Source organism: Pelodiscus sinensis, chromosome 13, assembly GCF_052426305.1.
Source record: "Pelodiscus sinensis isolate ZL-2025 chromosome 13, ASM5242630v1, whole genome shotgun sequence".
Taxonomy (NCBI): Eukaryota; Metazoa; Chordata; order Testudines; family Trionychidae; genus Pelodiscus; species Pelodiscus sinensis.
Genome location: NC_143064.1, coordinates 25,775,168 through 25,793,227, shown reverse-complemented (window position 1 = coordinate 25,793,227; position 18,060 = coordinate 25,775,168). Strand labels below are relative to the sequence as shown.

Below are 18,060 nucleotides of genomic sequence, written 5' to 3'. Positions count from 1 at the left end.
CTTTTATTCGCTTTATTTTTTCCTCACTTCAGGGATATCAAAGGAGTGGTGTTGGGATAGGCCCCTTAAAATTGTGCTATCTGCCTGGAAAAGAGTTGATGAAAAAAGGGATAAAAACATGACAAGAAAAACCAACCCCAAGTTGTTAAACACACCACCTACAGAATAAGGGGATGGAAGGAGGGCCTGGGCAGAGTACAAGAGCATGGGATAGACTACACTAGAAAAAAAGTCTGTTTTTAAATTAAAATGTATTATTTAAGTGATTCCAAGGAACAATTTAAAATGGCTCTTTGCACCTAGTGTGAATAGGGCAGGTTGTGTTAACTGGTCATGGTAACCTAAGCTCCACCCTCAGCCCCAAGGTAGCTGTAAGATTTGCAAAGATTTCAGAGCATGACACTGGTAGTGGGAGCTCTAGGAAATTCATGTGCAGTACTTTGAAATCATTAAATTTCACCTAAGCTCTCCTCAGAGCCACTGGGAACTGCCAATTCGTCAAGCGTTTGAGGCAACGCAGTATATTGGCCCCAGTTTCACTTGAAAATGGACTGGAGTTCATCCAAAATGGAGCTCAAGGTTATACAAAAGGTTTGCTAATCTTCTGACAAATCTAAGAGGCGATTCAGGAGGAAGCTCATCTGGTTTTGCAGTATATTTTCCCTATGAGACCCATAATCCTCTGTCTGAGAAGAGTAATTGCTGGAATTAATAATAGGGGAACTGACCATTCGTTTTGTAATTTCATTCTCTATGGGGCACTGGAAATAAGTGTCAGGAAATTTGCACACTATAATATGGGTTTAGGGTCTCTACTGATTTTGTTGTTGTTATTGATCTCCTAAGTTTTCCAACAATTTTATACTTCCATTAAAGTGTTAGAAAGTTTCCATTCCTTCTGATTCTAAAGAAAACGGTGGAGTGCTGTAATCCTGAGCCTGCAAACAGCATATACTTAAACAGCTGCCACATCCCCTTCAGAGGTGAGTATATTTCAATGATGGATAAAGAGAGAGATAATTTATATGGAAAGGGACTGATTCTACAATGCATAACTGTGCCTTGCAGTTGTAATAGTTCCATTAGATTGTAGATTCATGAGGCCTGATCTTGCAAATCTTATTTACATGTAAATGAGTCAACTCCTGAGTGGAGCCTTCTCATCTTAATAAGGATTGACTCTAAAGGATGCAGTCCTGCTTGCCTTAATCACTTCAAGAACTGGGATTAGAAAAGGGAACATAGTTTGTGAAGTATTAGGGATAAAAGTCACAACATTAGAGACTGATCCTGAAAACACTTACTCACCTGAGCAGTCTTACTGACTTCCATGGGACCACTTGTACATAAGGGTTACTCACAGAAATAAGGATTTGGACTAAAATGTATTTACATAATCAGCATTCTCAAGCAGCTCCCACACTGTGGTATGGGAGAGACTACAGTTATTTCCTGTTCAAACTTTAGGGAAACTTGGATACCACTGAAAGATAGCTTTGATAAATGGACATGAATGATCCTGTCTGCTCTGAAGTCCATAGAAAAATTTACAATGCCTTTAGTGGAAGTAGATCAAGACCTTTATTATTACCAATCATTTTGTTTATTAATAATCTTTTATAGGCCCAATCATATGAAAAGGTTTTAGCAGCTCTCTAAATACAGTCAAAAGGTTCTGTAACATTTTTGGAATACAACAGAAAAAGTTTGCAAGTTGTTTCTTGTTAGCTGCAACTGCAGGATTTTATCCTGTGAAATACTGGGACCCTTCAATTCCTAGTGAAGAATAGGGTTAGCTTAATCTGATGAAACTAAGAACTTGGGTGGGAGGTGGGGTGTCCTATTTAGGCAATGAACACTTACTTCATATAATTAACAATCTGGTCTGTGTTATACCAAAGGTCAGAGCAGGTGGTCAGAATATTCCTGTCTGGTAACAAGGTATAAAGCCAGATTCTCAGCTCATGTAAATTGTTTTAACTCCATTGAAGTCAATGAAGAGATATTGATTTACTTCAGCTGAGAATCTGGCCCTATAATGAATATATAAATTGTTCACCAACCATAGTTTATCTAATTCCAAACCACTGATATTAGTCATTGCCAATGATAGAAACATTGGGAACTCTATTGGCTGTGTCTAGACTGGCCAGTTTTTTCTGGAAAATCAGCCGCTTTTCCGGAAAAACTTGCCAGCTGTCTAAACTGGCAGCTTGAATTTCCGCAAAAGCACTGACTTCCTACTGGAAGAAATCAGTGCTTCTTGAGGAAATACTATTCTGCTCCCGTTCAGGCAAAAGTCCCTTTTGCGCAAAGCTTTTGCGCAAAAGGGCCAGTGTAGACAGCTCAGATTTGTTTTCCGCAAAAAAGCCCCGATCGCGAAAATGGCGACCGGGGCTTTTTTGTGGAAAATTGCATCTAGATCAGCATGGACGCTTTTCTGCAAAAAGTTCTTTTGCAGAAAAGCGTCCGTGCCAATCTAGACGCTCTGTTCCGAAAATGCTTTTAATGGAAAACTTTTCCGTTAAAAGCATTTCCGGAAAATCATGCCAATCTAGACGCAGCCTATTATGTAAAACCAGCCTAACATGAAACTAGTATCTAGGTGGTTGATGGACTGTAAGAATTGATATTCTAATAAGAAGTCCAGTGGACAATTGGCTTGTACTTGTATTCTTGTACTCTTTTTTGCTCAGTACCTCATGAGGGTATGTACATACCAGCGTTACCAATTAATGATTTTGTGTATGTGTGTGATATTTGGGTGTATTCTTAAAGTGCCAACTCCTGGAGTAAGTTGATTACTTCAAAATTACAACTTTGTGTAAAAAAACAAAAACAACCCCCAACCAGTATGAACACTTAGATTTGCAGAGCTAAAACAGAAGCCTGAAGACTTAAAAACCAGAAGGCAAACATAACAAAACATGAACATTTAACCTCTCATGATCTTTAAGTCTAACTCCTGATTGTTTTAATGGTTGGAGTTGGCAATAACACACACTACACACCCATACAAGCATACAGAATTGGTTCTATTAAGTATGTAATAGTATTTTCTATATATGGCTCAAAATTTAGATTTAGTAAAAACCAACTTTTACATGCCCAGTTGGAAATTATTCTGCTTCCATTGCAAATTTTAAAAACAAAATTCATTTGTTTATAAATTATAAGAAATGGTCCCCTGTAATGTTTGTACTGTAGTCCAGCCTTTAGAGTTTGTGCTACTGTATGAGGACCTAAAAGTGCAATTGACTAGAAATTGATCATACTCTTAAATCAAATCAAGTATTCTCATTCACCAATTTGTGAGAAACACAATGTGTAAACTGTCCATCAAGTAAGTTAGAAGTTCTTTCAGATTTAATAATAATGATGCAAGGTATTGTTCACAATATAGGAAAGGAAAATTGCTTTTTATGAATATATAGTTTTTCACCAGACTATGTAACTTTTAAATGACCATGCAGAATGCATATGAGATTAAAGCTAAAGAGATCTCTGGAGAAAGATGTTGTCTTGCAAGAGGAGAGCAAATTCCCCTCTTCCCTCATCACTAAGCAAGCTAAAGAGATCTCTGGAGAAAGATGTTGTCTTGCAAGAGGAGAGCAAATTCCTCTCTTCCCTCATCACTGAGCAAGTTATCACAGATCATCTGCCTTTCTGTTGGGTCTATGTAGTGACAAGTATGGAGAAATTGAATAAGGAAAAGTTATTTACTTGTTCCCATAACATAAGAACTAAAGGACACCAAATGAAATTGATAGGTAGCAGGTTTAAAACAAGCAAAAGGAAGTATTTCTTCACACAGAACATAGTCAGCCTGTGGAACTCCTTGCTAGAGGATGTTGTGAAGATCAGGAGTTTAATAGGATTTAAAAAAACTAAATTCACGGAGGGTAGGTCTATCAATATTTATTAGCCAGGATGGGCAGGAATGGTGTCCCTAGCCTCTGTTTGTGAGACAGAAAATGGGTGACGGGAAGTATCACTTGATGATTACCTGTCCTGTTCAGTCCCCCGGGACATCTAGCATTGGCCACTGTTAGAAGACAGGATACTGGGCAGGACGGACCTTTGGTCTGACCCAGTAAAGCCGTTCTTATGACCATACGGAAGTTCTTTATGAACATGAAAAATCCTGTTGCTCTCAGGGTCTTCTCTCATTTAGCCAAGATAACAAAAGCTTTGTTATCTGATACGCTGTTAACCAGAAAACTTTGTTAACCAGCATTGCCCCCAGCCACAATACTGCTGCATTTTCAAGCATGCACACCCAACTCCCACCTACCCATCCACCTGTTGCAGGGTTTCTGACAGCTGACACTGCTGGCTGATGACATTAGCAGGTGCCTCCTTAACCCTTAGCCTGCCTAGAACTGCCAGGAACTGAATCTGTCATAGGGGGTGGGAGCAGGGCAATATGCTTTGTTAACTGGCACATTGAATTAACCAGCAACCCCCATTCCCTATCAGTGCGGAATAACAAAGCTTTCACTGTACTACATTTGAAGACACAAAGGCTACGTCTACATTGGCATGATCTTGTGCAAATACTCTTTAACACAAGAGTTCTTGCGTTAAAGTATTTGCACAAGAGAGCGTCTACCCTGGCATGTGCCTTTGCTCAAGAGATGTGCTTTTGCTCAAGAGCATCCATGACAGTGTAGACGCTCTCTTGCACAAGAAAGCTCTGATGGCCATTTTAGCCTTCGGGCTTTCTTGAGGAAGAAATTCATGTTGCCTGTCTACACTGGCCTTTTGCGCAAGAACAGTTGCTCAAGAGGGCTTATTCCTGAGCGGGAGCATCATAGTTCTTGCGCAAGAAGCACTGATTTCACACATTAAAACGTCAGTGTTCTTGCGCAAGAACTCCCCACCAGTGTAGACAGGCAGCATGTTTTTGCGCAAAAGCGGCCGCTTTGGCGCAAGATTGCACCAATGTAGACACGGCCAAAGTGGAAAAATGTATTTTCTTCCTTGTCTGATTTAGCAGTGAGATATTAGACAAAATCCAACTTGCATTACTCACTCAAGTCAATCTATTATTTTTAAGGGAGGCCAGTGGTCCAGGGTTTAAAGCAGAGGACTGAGCCTCTGGGTTCTGTTCCCACCTCTTTCTGGGTGACTTTGGGCAGGTCACTTCAGCTGTCTGTGACTCAATTTCCCTTCCTGTAAAATGGGACTCATGGTGCCTCCTTTCTTAAAGCGTTTTGAGATCTACTGACAAAAAAGGAGAGGAATTATCAGTAAATGACATTGCATCTAACTCATACCAGGGAAACTGAGAGGCATTTGACTCTATATTTACTCTGTAGCATTGATTTCTGTGGTGGGGTCACTGGGACAGCGTGAAAACTGGTGTGGAAAGAGACTGCACATAATTTAAAATGGTGATTTGTTTTTTGTTGAAATGAAACACTGACAATTTTAGAATGCTCAACAACCCTATAACCCCAGTGGATAATTCAGGGAAGAAAAAAAGATATCTTTAGATTTTCTGAGACCCTGCTTCTGCTTGCATTGCATGCAATGAACACTCTGCCATTGGCTTCAGTGGGAGCAGGACCTGGCCTCTGAGCCAGCTCATACTGCAAACCCTGGTGCATGTAAGTACCCTTACTGATTTTTTCCCTTATTAAATTCTATAGCACTTTCTGGTGAGGCCCTGAATCCTTGCATGTGTGTGCCAATGCAGGCTGAGCTCATTCAGTGTCATTTTGCTGAGGGTGCACCTTTTTGCAAGGCATTATTAAGCCCCAGGAGCCTTTCCAAACACCAGCAAAAGCAATCAGCCAGCCATGTGTATTGTTGTTGTACTAACTGGTGGGGAGATTTGGGGAGGAATCTTTCACCTTGGTGCACTCAGCTGTTTGCTGCTCCAGCTGTGTCTGAGGCAGCACTGAGGTGGGAAGGATTGGGACTCAGAACACCACCAGAGATTGCTTTGGCAAAGGGGAAAGCAGGAGCACCACCCCAGAATGAAGTGATATGAGGGCGTAGCTCCTGTGATTTGCAGCTGGCAGCACCAAAGCTAATGGGAAAAAACTGGGCCCCAGCCAATTCCGTGTAATGAGTTAGTGCTTCCAGAATGGGTCTGTATGATGAAAGGCATGATAATCCCTGCTGAAGTAAGGGGAATATTTTAAGCAGGCGATGGCTATAAAGCACTTTGAAGATGTTACGTGCTATGTGTTGTTATTATTATTTATTTATTCATGCCCCTGATTAAAGAAGGTGCTTAAGAATGTGCAGAAGTCCTATTGATTTCAGTGGCTGAATTGGGGAGCGGGTCAGAGAGAGTAAGTGCTAGGCCAGTTTTATGTTGCAGCAGAAGGACTGAAAGACATTGGACAGAGCTATAGAGGGAAGGCCAGGAGTAGAAGAGTTTGAGGTAATGCCAGGCAGCAGTGAAGGGGCCATAGATCAGGAGTGTGATTCCTTGGCAGACCCGTGCTGATGGAGGATGTGTGGAAGGTGTAACAGGGTTGCTGCAGATCCTAACTGAGGTGAAATGCCGGAGCATTTAATTCTTTAGAATGGGAACAGAAGGTTTACTGCAAGTCAAGCTTGAAGTGCATGTAAGGAAGATGCTACAGCACCTGCCATGCCATGTCCCCATTGCCATCAGTTATTCCCATTCATTTGTTCATCCATTTCCTCCATAATGAATATAGATAAATGGTCTGGCATCTAATTCTGAAAACACCTTTCAGCCCTCTGAATTTTTGACTGTACACACCATTTCAAACACTGATCTCCTTTTCTGGGACTATCTCCTGCTCTCCTAAATGTTGATGTTTTGGGGGTTAGAAAGTTAAATAGCAAAGTTTCATGAACACTGTTATGGATCGCCATGCTAATGAATGGTAATGTCCTCAGGGCAGTCAAGCCATACAAGAATGGTATTTCTTGTAATAAATATTGAAGGAAGACTGGAGGGCTATGTCTACACTGGCATGATTTTCCGAAAATGCTTTTAATGGAAAAGTTTTCCGTTAAAAGCATTTTCGGAAAAATTACGTCTAGATTGGCAGGATGCTTTTCCGCAAAAGCACTTTTTGTGGAAAAGCGTCCGTGGCCAATCTAGACGCGGTTTTCCACAAAAAAGCCCTGATCGCCATTTTCGCGATCAGGGCTTTTTTGCGGAAAACGGTACTATGCTGTCTACACTGGCCCTTTTGCGCAAAAGTCTTTCGAAAAAAGACGGGAGCAGCATAGTATTTCTGGAAAAGCACTGATGATTTTACAGGAGATCGTCAGTGCTTTTCCGGAAATTCAAGCGGCCAGTGTAGACAGCTGGCAAGTTTTTCCGCTAAATCAGATGATTTTGCAGAAAAACTTTCCAGTCTAGACACAGCCGAGATGTATAGATGGATAAGCACTTGTAGCACATATGGCTAAATTTTGGCTCCGAAAAATCCTTCATATACTGGGGATGGTGATGATGTAAAAGGTCAGGATTGGGCCCAAGCACTGCATAGGCAACATATAGCACATTTAAAATGCAAAGCATGGAGAAAAAAAATAAAGCAGAATAGAAAATTCAAAAGATTTTATCACCGTATGGAGTAATTAAGGACATACTCAGAATTGTATCTAATCCTGATTATCTTATTAATTACTTACACATTTTATTTCTGTGGCACCCACCTGCCTCTCCTGTGAACCACATTAGTAATATAAATGTAAATGACTATTACATGAAACAAAGAAGCAGCAAACAACAACTAACTCTTGCCTAAATTATGCTTCCCTCCCATTATTATTATTATTTTGGAATTACAAAACCTTGGAGATGTTTTTTGAAATAGAAATTCTATTATTTCTGTGTTTTCCCATCAAATTACACACACTCCAACATGATTATAGATAAAAGCAGCATGTGAAAACCATTCTTCTTTTCAGATGCAATCCACACTCTATCCTTGCTGTGGGCAAAATATTTATTTTGGCAAAAAATATATTGTCTGATAGGGAGATAATAGAAGAGGCAGCATGGTCAGTAAGGCTGCGTCTATACTGGCATGATTTTTGCGGAAATACTTTTAACGGAAAAGTTTTTCCATTAAACGTATTTCCGCAAAAGCGCGTCTAGATTGGCACGGATGCTTTTGCGCAAAAAGTGCTTTTGCGCAAAAGCATCCGTGGCCAGTCTAGACGCGATTTTGCGCAAGAAAACCCTGATCGCCATTTTAGTCATCGGGGCTTTTTTGCACAAAACAGTTCTTCCCTGTCTACACTGGCCTCTTGGGCAAGTATTCTTGTGCAAGAGGGCTTTTTCCCGAGCGGGAGCGTGAAAGTATTTGCGCAAGAAGCACTGATTTTGTACATTACAAAGTCAGTGTTCTTGCGCAAATTCAAGCGGCCAGTGTAGACAGCTGGCAAGTTTTTGTGCAAAAGCAAGTACTTTTGCGCAAAGTCTTGCCAGTCTAGATGCACCCTAAGAGATTGGTCTCAAATGAGACTTGTGATGAATATGGATGTAACATGTAGTTATTTACGTAATTAACCAATAAGCCTGTATCAAGGCTCAAGGGGGAATCAGAGGGAAGCCAGAAGCTGGTGCTTAGGGGGAGACAGCTTAAAAGCCGGCTTTCTGTGCATGCTGGCTCCTGCAGAGTCACCTCCCCTGCCCCTGCAGCATCCCACAGGGGCAGTAGTGGGGGAGGAAACTAGGACCTGGTGCTTGCGGGGAGGCAGCTTAAAAGTCAACTACCCACAAGCACCAGCTCCCTCAGAGCCACTTGCCTGTCTGAGAGATGCAGCAGCATAGGGTAAGGGGGAGGTCAGGTAGGAGCTGGTACATGTGGGAAGTGGCTTTCAAGCTAGCTCCCTGCATATATAGGCTCCCACGGAGCCACCTGCTCTCTGTGCTGTTGCCACTTTATCAGAGGCAGTAAGAGACAGGCAGGAGCAGGTGCTTGCATGGAGCTGGTTTAAAAGCTGGCTCCCTGCTAGCACTGGTCCCCACATGCTCACCTGTGTGTAAATGTGTAACTACTAAAAATCCAGCAGTTAAACATTTAAACAAATACATGTTAGTTAACATCCCTAGTGATAAGCTAGGTCAGAAATGGTATTCCTATCTTGCAATTTTTTTGTGATTTTAAAAACATTTTGCTAGCCTGAAGAAGGAAAACAGGTGGTATTAGTGAATAATATTTTTTTTAAAAAATATTTATTTTATTTCAGTTTTGAAATCTGGCTTTCCTTTACATAATTTTAGTCTACATTTATTAACATTTCAAAATGAAAATGCATGTTGATTCAAAAACCTGAAACTTTTCTTTGTGGAAAAGTTTAATCCAGGACATTTTAACAATTTTGAAACTTTTCTAGTTAGGAAAAACTCAAAATGTTGGATGAGTTGGTGAAAAATCAGAGCAGTCCCATTGATTTAATTGGGACTGCTTGCTCTGGGTAAGGTAAAGTGTGAGGCATTGTAATGTTGGTGTTAGTGGATGACATGCCACAGAAGTCAGTGGAAGTGTGCCTGGTTACGCCAGATCTGAATTTAGCTGCTGTAGGTTGTAGAATAGACTAGAGTGCTTTAAATTTATAGGGCTGGCAATGAGTTTGGTACCATTCACTGGATTTTTAGCTAAAACAATGAAGAAGCCCTTAGCATCTTAAAGGCTAACAGATTTATTTGGGCAAACCCCATTTCATCTGATGAATGATTCTTAGTTGTAATTCTTGTACTTCTGTACTGTCAAAGGAATGTTTACCAGTGTCCAAAGCTATGGGCTAGGAGTCAGGAGACCTGCATTTTATTCATGGCTTGGTTGCTGATTTATTGTAGATGAGTCATTTAATCTTTCCTTGACTCAGTTTCTCCATGTTTCAAATGGGGCTTAACCAGCCCAGCATTGTGAAATCCTTTGCTTTGGTTGGATCAGCGATGCTCTGAAGAGGCAAAGCAAATGATGGGTATCACCCTGCTCATTGCAAACAAAAGGGGTTGTATTGTGCTTTTTCCAGATAGAAAATCTTTTTAGAGAGAGAGGCTGGATGAAGATTTCTCCCCATTTCTTTTGATTGTTCTGGTCACAGTGAAAGATTGTGCAGTTTTCGAAAGTCACCAGGAAGAATGTGACCCTGAGCAGGACAATCATTCTCTTTGCCTAGTGGGATCAGGACTGGAGTGAAGAGAAACCCAAGTTGTTGGGAGACTCCCCCTTTCTTTCTCGACAGCAAGTTGCTGTTTTTCTCGGAGTTGAGTAATTAGCTCCACAGACTGCCCCGTGTCACATGTAGGAGCTTGGCTCCAAAAGTCTGCACGTCGGGGGAAGCCCCCAAAGTTTGTGCTGAGGCAGAAACACGCACAGCGGGCAAGAGACACGACTGGATCTTGACCTCTCAACACAAAGGCTCGCCGCTGAATGGTTTGTTCTTGCGGCGCCCTGGGTTGTCTTCAGCCGGAGCCACCGGGACCTCAGAGCCACACGCCCCTTTGCTGTCTCTTCTGCATCCTCAGCTGCCTCCAGCCCGGCCCAGGAGCCGCTGCTGGGGTTGTTGCCGGGAGACTTGCGAGCGCTCAGCTGAGAGGGGCTGGCAAACGCCAGCGCTGGGGGCGCTTCCTCGTCTGCGAGGGCGAAGCAACTTTCCCTGCGCTTCCCGACTTGGAGCCAGCTCCGGCCAGTGACCTTTGCGGGCTGCGGCCGGGCGCGGAGGGCAGGAAGGCCGGGGAGGGAGAGGAGGAAACCTGCAGGAGGCGGAGAGGCGGCGCTGGGCAGGAACCCGGGCGGGCGCTGCTGCGGCCGGAGGAGCAGGCGGGCGCCGGGCTCGGACCCGCGTGTTGGACCACAGCCCCGCGGGCCCTGCCGGGCGCTGCCCGCGCCAAGGTAATTCCCCCCCTCCCCTCCCGCGCGGGCCGGCCCGGGCCAAACGCGGAGCGGGACCGGCTCAGCCAACTTCTCCGCGCTCCCCAAACACCTTCCCCGACCCTGGTGTCGAGGGGAGACGAGCGGATCCCTCCCCACTTGCCTCCCCTCCCCTCTCCTGCCTGCAGCGGGCTCCGGATGGGGCCCACAAGCCAGCGCAGCCCATCCGCTGCGGGCCCGATCCAGCCCGGGGACTCCCGGGAGGCGCTGGGCGCCCGGCTGGGCTTGGAAGCTGCCCGGAGCGGAGTCCGTGGCTGCTTGGAGTGCGCGGAGCACAGAGGCAGGCAGGGGACGCGGGAGGATGCCAGCGCGGGCTGACTCTGAACTAGCCGCCTCCTCTTCCAGCGAGCCACGGTGGCTCGTCCCTTCCTCTCCGAGCGTGCCGCGTGCATGGGCCGAGCGGCTCCCTAGAAATCTGTGCAGGGAGATGCTCAACTCCCCTGCAAACGCCCACGCAGCAGGTGCTGAAAGCGCTCGGGTGGCGCTTCCAAAGTGCAGCCCCATCACAGGACAGCCACCCGCCTTCACGTGGTCCTGTCCCACAGCCTCGGCTCACCCCGGCAGCCTCTATCCCCGCTCGGAAATTGCCTGAGTCTGGGAAGGTTGCGGGAGTCAGATCCGTTTGCTGTGGCTGCCCACAGATATCGATCTAGCTCTGATGAGGAATTCTGTAATGCGAACGGAACCAGCCTGGCAAATGCTTTGGTTTACTCAGCACAGCCAACAGATTATACATGCTACATGAGGCCACTCTCTTGAGCAAATAACTGCAAGAGAAACAGATCTTTTGAAAAGTACACACTGTCTGGGCCTGAAAGTCAGATGGCATTTGAATTCCATTTCCAAACTGAGCAAAGCCAGAGAGGATTTGCAGCAAGCCATCGAGCATAAAGAAATCCTTTCATATTCAATATGGGGGAAAGTAATGAGTTTAAAGAAAAAAGAAACTTTCTGGACTGGGATAGATTCTGACCTCATTCTGCATTTACATTTGTATAACTCTACTAAGTTCCTAATTTAAATTGGCATAAATAACATTAGATCCCGAACTTATCATAGTCAAGAGGACTATTACCATTGGCTTCCATGAACTTTGGACCTTTTCTTGAGGTCTCAACTCTGCTGCCCTTTCTCATGTGAGTTGTCCCAATAAAACCAACAGGAAAACTTGTACAAGTCAGATTTACTCATGAGAGTAATGTTTACAAGATCAGACCGGTAGGTTCCTGTTAGACTGCTCAAATATTAGCCTTTGCTTATGCTGTAAGTTGTACCTTAACATTTATTAAGAGTCACAATTCAAAATATAACAATATAATAAAATACCCAGGGCACAACATTTAAAAAAAATTATGTCACTTAACATTTTCTCTTTGGCAATGACAGAGTGATATTTCCCCCAGATTTATTTACTACTTATTGCAAGAAAATCAGAAAGCTTCAATTTTTAAACAAGGCTGTGCTGATTACAGGCTATTAAAATCTGAATGCTTTGATATGGTGAACTAGGTCTAAACTTGCCGTAACTGTTTAAATTAAGTATTCATGGAATGTTGGTCACTCCCTCCATGCTATCTTGAGCAATTGGCTTTGGGGATATGGAGAGAATTAAAAAAGGGCTGAAGTTCTCTCCATGAAAATATCCTACCAGTGTTTGATTATGGAGTAGTCTGACTGGGGATGTTCTCAACGCCGGATTTCGGCAGTCCCTGCACACACCAGTAGCTGATTAAAATCTGTGGGTGGAATTGCTTGTAAGAGCAGGGTTTGGTCTGTAATCAGACAATGGACTGGATTTTGGCCAGGATGGAGCTTTTCTACTGTCTCCATCCTATCTCCTTATTGTAATAGGATGTGATACAAATCTAAATATTGTTCAACTCAATATGTGAATGTAGGCTGCTGAATGTCAGGTAAGTTTACCTTAGACCTGTACCTCTTTGAAATAGCTCTCTCTTTAGTTGAAGCCATGGACTAGAATATACTGTGAGGTGCAATTCTGGTAGAGCAATTAAGTCTCTGAGCAGAGAAGTCTCCCTGTCACACTTTTCCGGTTCTATCATGACATGAGACAATGGGCCAAATTCTTGTGCCTTAATTGACATTAGTGGAATATCATGGATATAACTGAAGAAAGAATCTGGCCTGCTGGCTTCTGTGTTTGTATACATTGTTGCTTTCTGAAGACCTAGCTTTATTACTTATTGCTAGCTGGGCTGAGGATGGCAGCTCTGTTGATTAGTGAGTTTGCATGCAGTGCACCCCTGGTGAGTGAATAGATTTTAAGAAATGTTGTTTTAGCCCATTTATTTTGGTTATTTTGCTCATATGACAGCCCTTTTTATTAGAAGAAAGACCTGGTGTGAAGTCCTCCAGCAAGAGTGACAATCTACTATTATTGTAGCATACACATTGTTTGTTTGAATTAAGGGGTTTCATACAGTCCAATGCAACAGTAGAATTCTCCCTTCTGGAATCCAGGGAGCAGATGGGGAAAAGCTGCCTCATATGTAAAGAGGAAGAAGCAGGTGCATGGGTTTTTTTAAAAAAAGTGTGCGCGCGTGTGCGCACGCAAACAAAGCACATAAAAAGATGGTATTGTCTAAGCATGAAAATTGCACAATGATGTATGAACATTTGAAAACATTGGGTGAAATTCCAGCCCCATTGAAGTCTGTAGGCATCTTGCCATTGACTTCAATGCAGCCAGCATCTCACACAGTGGCTGTGAAAACTGAAGCTGAACTTTTTCAACTTTATTACCATGGGGATTAACTGGCCTTGGTAGTATTGCATAGGCCATGTTATCCACCATCATGGACTGGGGAATATGTAGCTAAAAGCAGGGAGACTTACTATTTATCCAAGAAATAACCATTCTTTCTGGTTTGCATGCCTCTTTTTCATAAGTTTCTTTATCCTACATAGTGTTTTATCCTGTATGGTACAGGGCTGGTCAAAATGTTTTGAACATTTTTTATTTTTGATGGAAAAATGGATTTTTAGTCAAAGTCCCTTTTTTCCTCTGTCTCTAATCATTTTTAAAACTGATAAAACAAAGAAAAATAGAAAGAGGAGTAAAAGACAAGAAGAAGAAAATTAAAATAAATGAATGAAAAAATTGGGAGGAAGAAAATTTCACGGAAAAAATGTAAATATAACACAAGACGAGTTCACTTTGAAACGTGTGAAAGAAAAACAAACTGGAATTTTTTGCACAATTTTTTTAACCAGATCTAGCTCTGAGGGTCCTCAAACTCTTGGTGATTTCACTGGGATCGTTTAGTTCAGCAACTCCAAAACCTGGATCCGTAGTTCTTTTGATTAGATCAACTCTATCCTACTGTCCAAGTTCTCCTATTCAACTGTCTAATAATTACTTTTCCCAGGACTCTTTTTATAAGGTTTCTGTGCCATTGAGAAATTGATAGCATTCATTATTTGCTTTTTCCTAAGAGAAAGTGTATATGTGGGTAGGATAATTGCATTTTAATTTTCTTTACCTTGTCGTAGAGTGGACCCAGAATATGACCTGGACATGGAACTCAATATTGCTGTTGGTTAGCCAGAAGCATGTTCGCTATAGCTGCCTGAGAACTAAACATTCTGCTTCCACAATGACTTCCCCCACTCCCCAGCTCCCTGCTAACTCGAGCTATGAGTGACCCATAGTGGCAGACTGCCAGCTGTATTTCAGTTTCTGACTTTTAGATTTCCTCTTAAGGGTTTGTCTTATATGTTAGGACTTTTGAAGTGAAAGATGAGCCCAGCAGATATATGGATCTGTGGGCATAGTAACAACATAAGGCATTTGGAACCCGTCTTTTTAAAAATGTGGCTCTTGAATTCTTATTGCTGAATTACAGTCTGAAGAACAGAGGTTTATTTTTCTGCTTGTCATTGATGCTTTGGACACATTTTTTTAGTAAGGACCCTTAATTCTCTTTTAATTGACAGATTCTCTGCAGATTTGTTCTTTTACATTTTATGATCCATAAACTCGTTATTAATGCCAGAAGGTGACTTTTAACAAACATTGCAGAGCATGCCAGTGGCATGTGAAACAACTTTGTGGGTCTTGATGTGATAATTGATGTGCACTGATCCATATCTGAAACCCATCACAACTTCTCTGCAATGAGTGTTACTGTTTTCTGCTCAGAAAAGGCTTGCACATGTACAAGCTGAGTAATGTAACCTCTTGTCACTTTTTGTGTGGGGAACCCTCCTGCTCAAGACATTGTCCACAGAAGTTTTGTGATCAAAATGCGCTGCCTGCTGGCTACCACAGACTCCACTGCCATCCTCATCACTCTGTTCCTCCTCCTCTGACCATTGAAATGAAAGAGGAGTCAAGTGGCATTATTGACTTTTTTTTTTTAATGATGCCCTTGAAAAAACATTTCCTAGATACCTGCTATGAATGATGGATTTGGCCTAGGTTTGGTCCTCACCTCTTCACGTACTGGCACAATGAATTTATGGATCATTTCCCCCTTATTGTTATCCCATAAAAAGAGGTGCTGGTGCAAGCTGCACACAAAGTCTGTCCAGATCTCCTGTAGAGATTCTTCCCTTGGATCTGCATCCCAAGGACTCTGCCTTTGCACCTTCTGGTCCATGCCAGAAATGACAAGGGAAGAAGGGATTGAAGATTAGACTCAAACACCAATCCCCTGGTGTTTCAATAGGGTACTTTGGCTTGGTATTGGTTGCTTGTGTTGCCCTTACTCATCTGAGTTGTCACTTCACCTTCCCCTGCTCACCAGATCGCTGGCAGCTCATGTAGGGAGGGACCCACTCTAGGATTCGAACATGCGTGGCACCCACCTGCTGTGGTTCAGTTTTTAAATGCTATTGAGTTTTAGGACTGCTCTGTAGAATTTCATATTCATTTGGCTTTCAGGGTCAAAGGCAGGTTCTGTGGAAGTGGTCGGGGCATGCACATTTTGGTGGGCGCATTCACAGGAATATGAGTCTGCTCACACGAGTAGAATGTGCAGGATCAGGCTTTTATCAGAGTGCCTATCAGTGAACTAGGGACTTGGAAATATCGTGTGGATAAATGGTAGGAACACACAGACAAGCACGTTGCAATGGTGGTATTGTAGGTACTGTTTCTTTAAGAGGAAGCCTTGGTCCTGTCTTGTGTGGGAAGAGATCAGGGACTGATGTGAAGCAACAGGGTCTGGAGCTGGCTGCTGTGTAGAGCCAGAAGCTCACCTGAACCTCAAAGAATGAAGGAGAATAGCAAAGTCTCTCCCTATCGAGCATGTGGTAGGAGTTAGCTATCCTGTACATGAACCTCTGGAGGCTGCAAGGAGCACAGGAGTCCCTGGAGCACAGGCAATGGAGAAACCATTACCCGTTTGTTTTGATCAGATTTGGGGTCTAGGCCAGCAAGTTCCTCCCAGACATACACCTTCCCTCCTGTTCAGAATCATGTCTGTCTCCTCGCTCCTTTACACTTGGCCCAAACACAGGGCCCTGTTTAGACTAGGGAGTTAATTTGTGCTTTTTGCAAACATGAGTTTGCACCTAGTACAAACACAGGTGAGCACCAGTATTCCCTGGTTGTGGTTGACTCACTAGATTCTAGTGACTGGAGTCCCCCAGCACAGATAGAAACAACATCACTGCACATGCCTGAACCCCATGCCCATAGGTGGTAATTGGCAATTGGGTAGCCCCTCATATCAAAGCACTGCTCCGAGATGGCTATCATTACTCCAGTTCATGGATAGGGAAACTGAAGCAGAGAGTGGCAGTAGGTAGCTTGGGGTATACAGTGAGTTAGTGGCAGTGCTCTGCTTAGAACTTATTTCTTCTATTCAAACCGCTTAGACAACATGGCTTCTCAGTGATCAATCTATGTTGTTTAAAAGTTTTCTTCTCCTAATGTGTTAGTATAAATTGGGAGCACAGCAGAGTGGATCTGAGCTCTGAAAACACTCAAACTTTCTAGGCACTTGTAAGTTAATTTCTGGATCCTTTGATAAGTGACTGAAACTGACCAGCTAGGCAGGGTCCAGGAATTTTGAAGTGAACTCCAAAGGGTTCTGTGATGCCATCGGGTGGGGTCCGGTCAAGTTCAAGCTTGGAGCCGATTGTCCAGCTGTGTCCCCTTGGTGTTTCTGCAAGTCTGTGAAGAGTGACTGCTCAGGAAGTGATTAGCATGATAAAAGAGCAAAACTCTCTTTTGATGCCGCCGGTAACTGAGCATCAAAGAATCTGGCCTGGGTACTTGTAGACAAATTCATGCCTCTTAACGGGCATTGGTGATGGAACAGCAACAATTGGTAGCATAATAAACACAGAGAAACACTGTGTGTCATGTGGTTTCTGGCCCTCTGTTGGGTGGAGAGAGGGGAGGAAATACGTCAGCTGGATTTTGAAAATAATAAAAGGCACAAACATTTACCGTAAGATAATATAAGTGGAGCCAGAAAGGCATTAATTGAATAGAATGCTCCCTCTGCATTGGTAGCACGTCAGTGTTATAGGCCATCTAAAAAAAAAGATGGCTGGCTGGATAGCAAGAGAGATAAGGTCATAGTCTGGCTGACCGGAGGGGTCTTTTCATTCTCTGACTCTGCATTATAAGGCCACAGCTAAGAAGAAACTTCTAAGCATTTGGCTGCTAACTCCATCAGGAATATCCTAATCAATCCCAGAATGCATTAGTTCTACAGAATGGCAAGTAGAGAGGTCTGAGGGGTGAACCCACCTATAGATAAGAGCACTAACATGAGATGATTTTGAGGCACAGTTGGAAGTGGAGACATACATTACCTGAGAGAGTCATGCTCAGGAGAGCCAGACTCATGAAAACAACCATATTCTGTCATAAAGGCCTGGCAGGGACTAGCGAGAAAAGGAAGTTTTTCTGCAAGAATTGGGAATAGGAGTGTGATGCATGTGAGAATCCCTAGGATGATGCCTGTCTTGATTTTCATCTCATCCAGTCAGTGGGGTTTAGGCACCCTCACGGCAGGCAGCATATAACAGTAGTCTTCAAACTTTTTTTCTCATGACCCAGTTGAAGAAAATTATTGATGCCTGCGACCCAACATAATTTGCCTAGAATGTGGGTTCCAAGGTGGGGCTGAGGATGAGAGCTTTGGGGTGTGGGAGGGTGCTCCAGCTTTGGGGGGGGGGGCACCAGGGCTGT

General features: G+C 43.3%; 1 protein-coding gene across 5 annotated transcripts in view; it reads left to right on the top strand.

Moving 5' to 3' along the window:
- The window catches only part of ARHGEF9 (Cdc42 guanine nucleotide exchange factor 9), a 399,027-nt gene that overhangs the window by 28,136 nt on the left and 352,831 nt on the right, over positions 1 to 18,060 (top strand). Inside the window, exon 1 of one of the 5 annotated variants that reach the window (XM_075940850.2) lies at positions 10,049 to 10,850. The exons of 1 other annotated variant lie outside the window; for it this stretch is intronic. The gene's annotated coding sequence lies outside the window, so the exon portion shown is untranslated. Of the gene's footprint in view, positions 1 to 10,048; positions 10,851 to 12,571; positions 12,803 to 18,060 lie in introns of those variants that run through there. 3 more of the 5 variants (XM_075940849.2, XM_075940845.2, XM_075940847.2) reach the window with 3 other exon arrangements.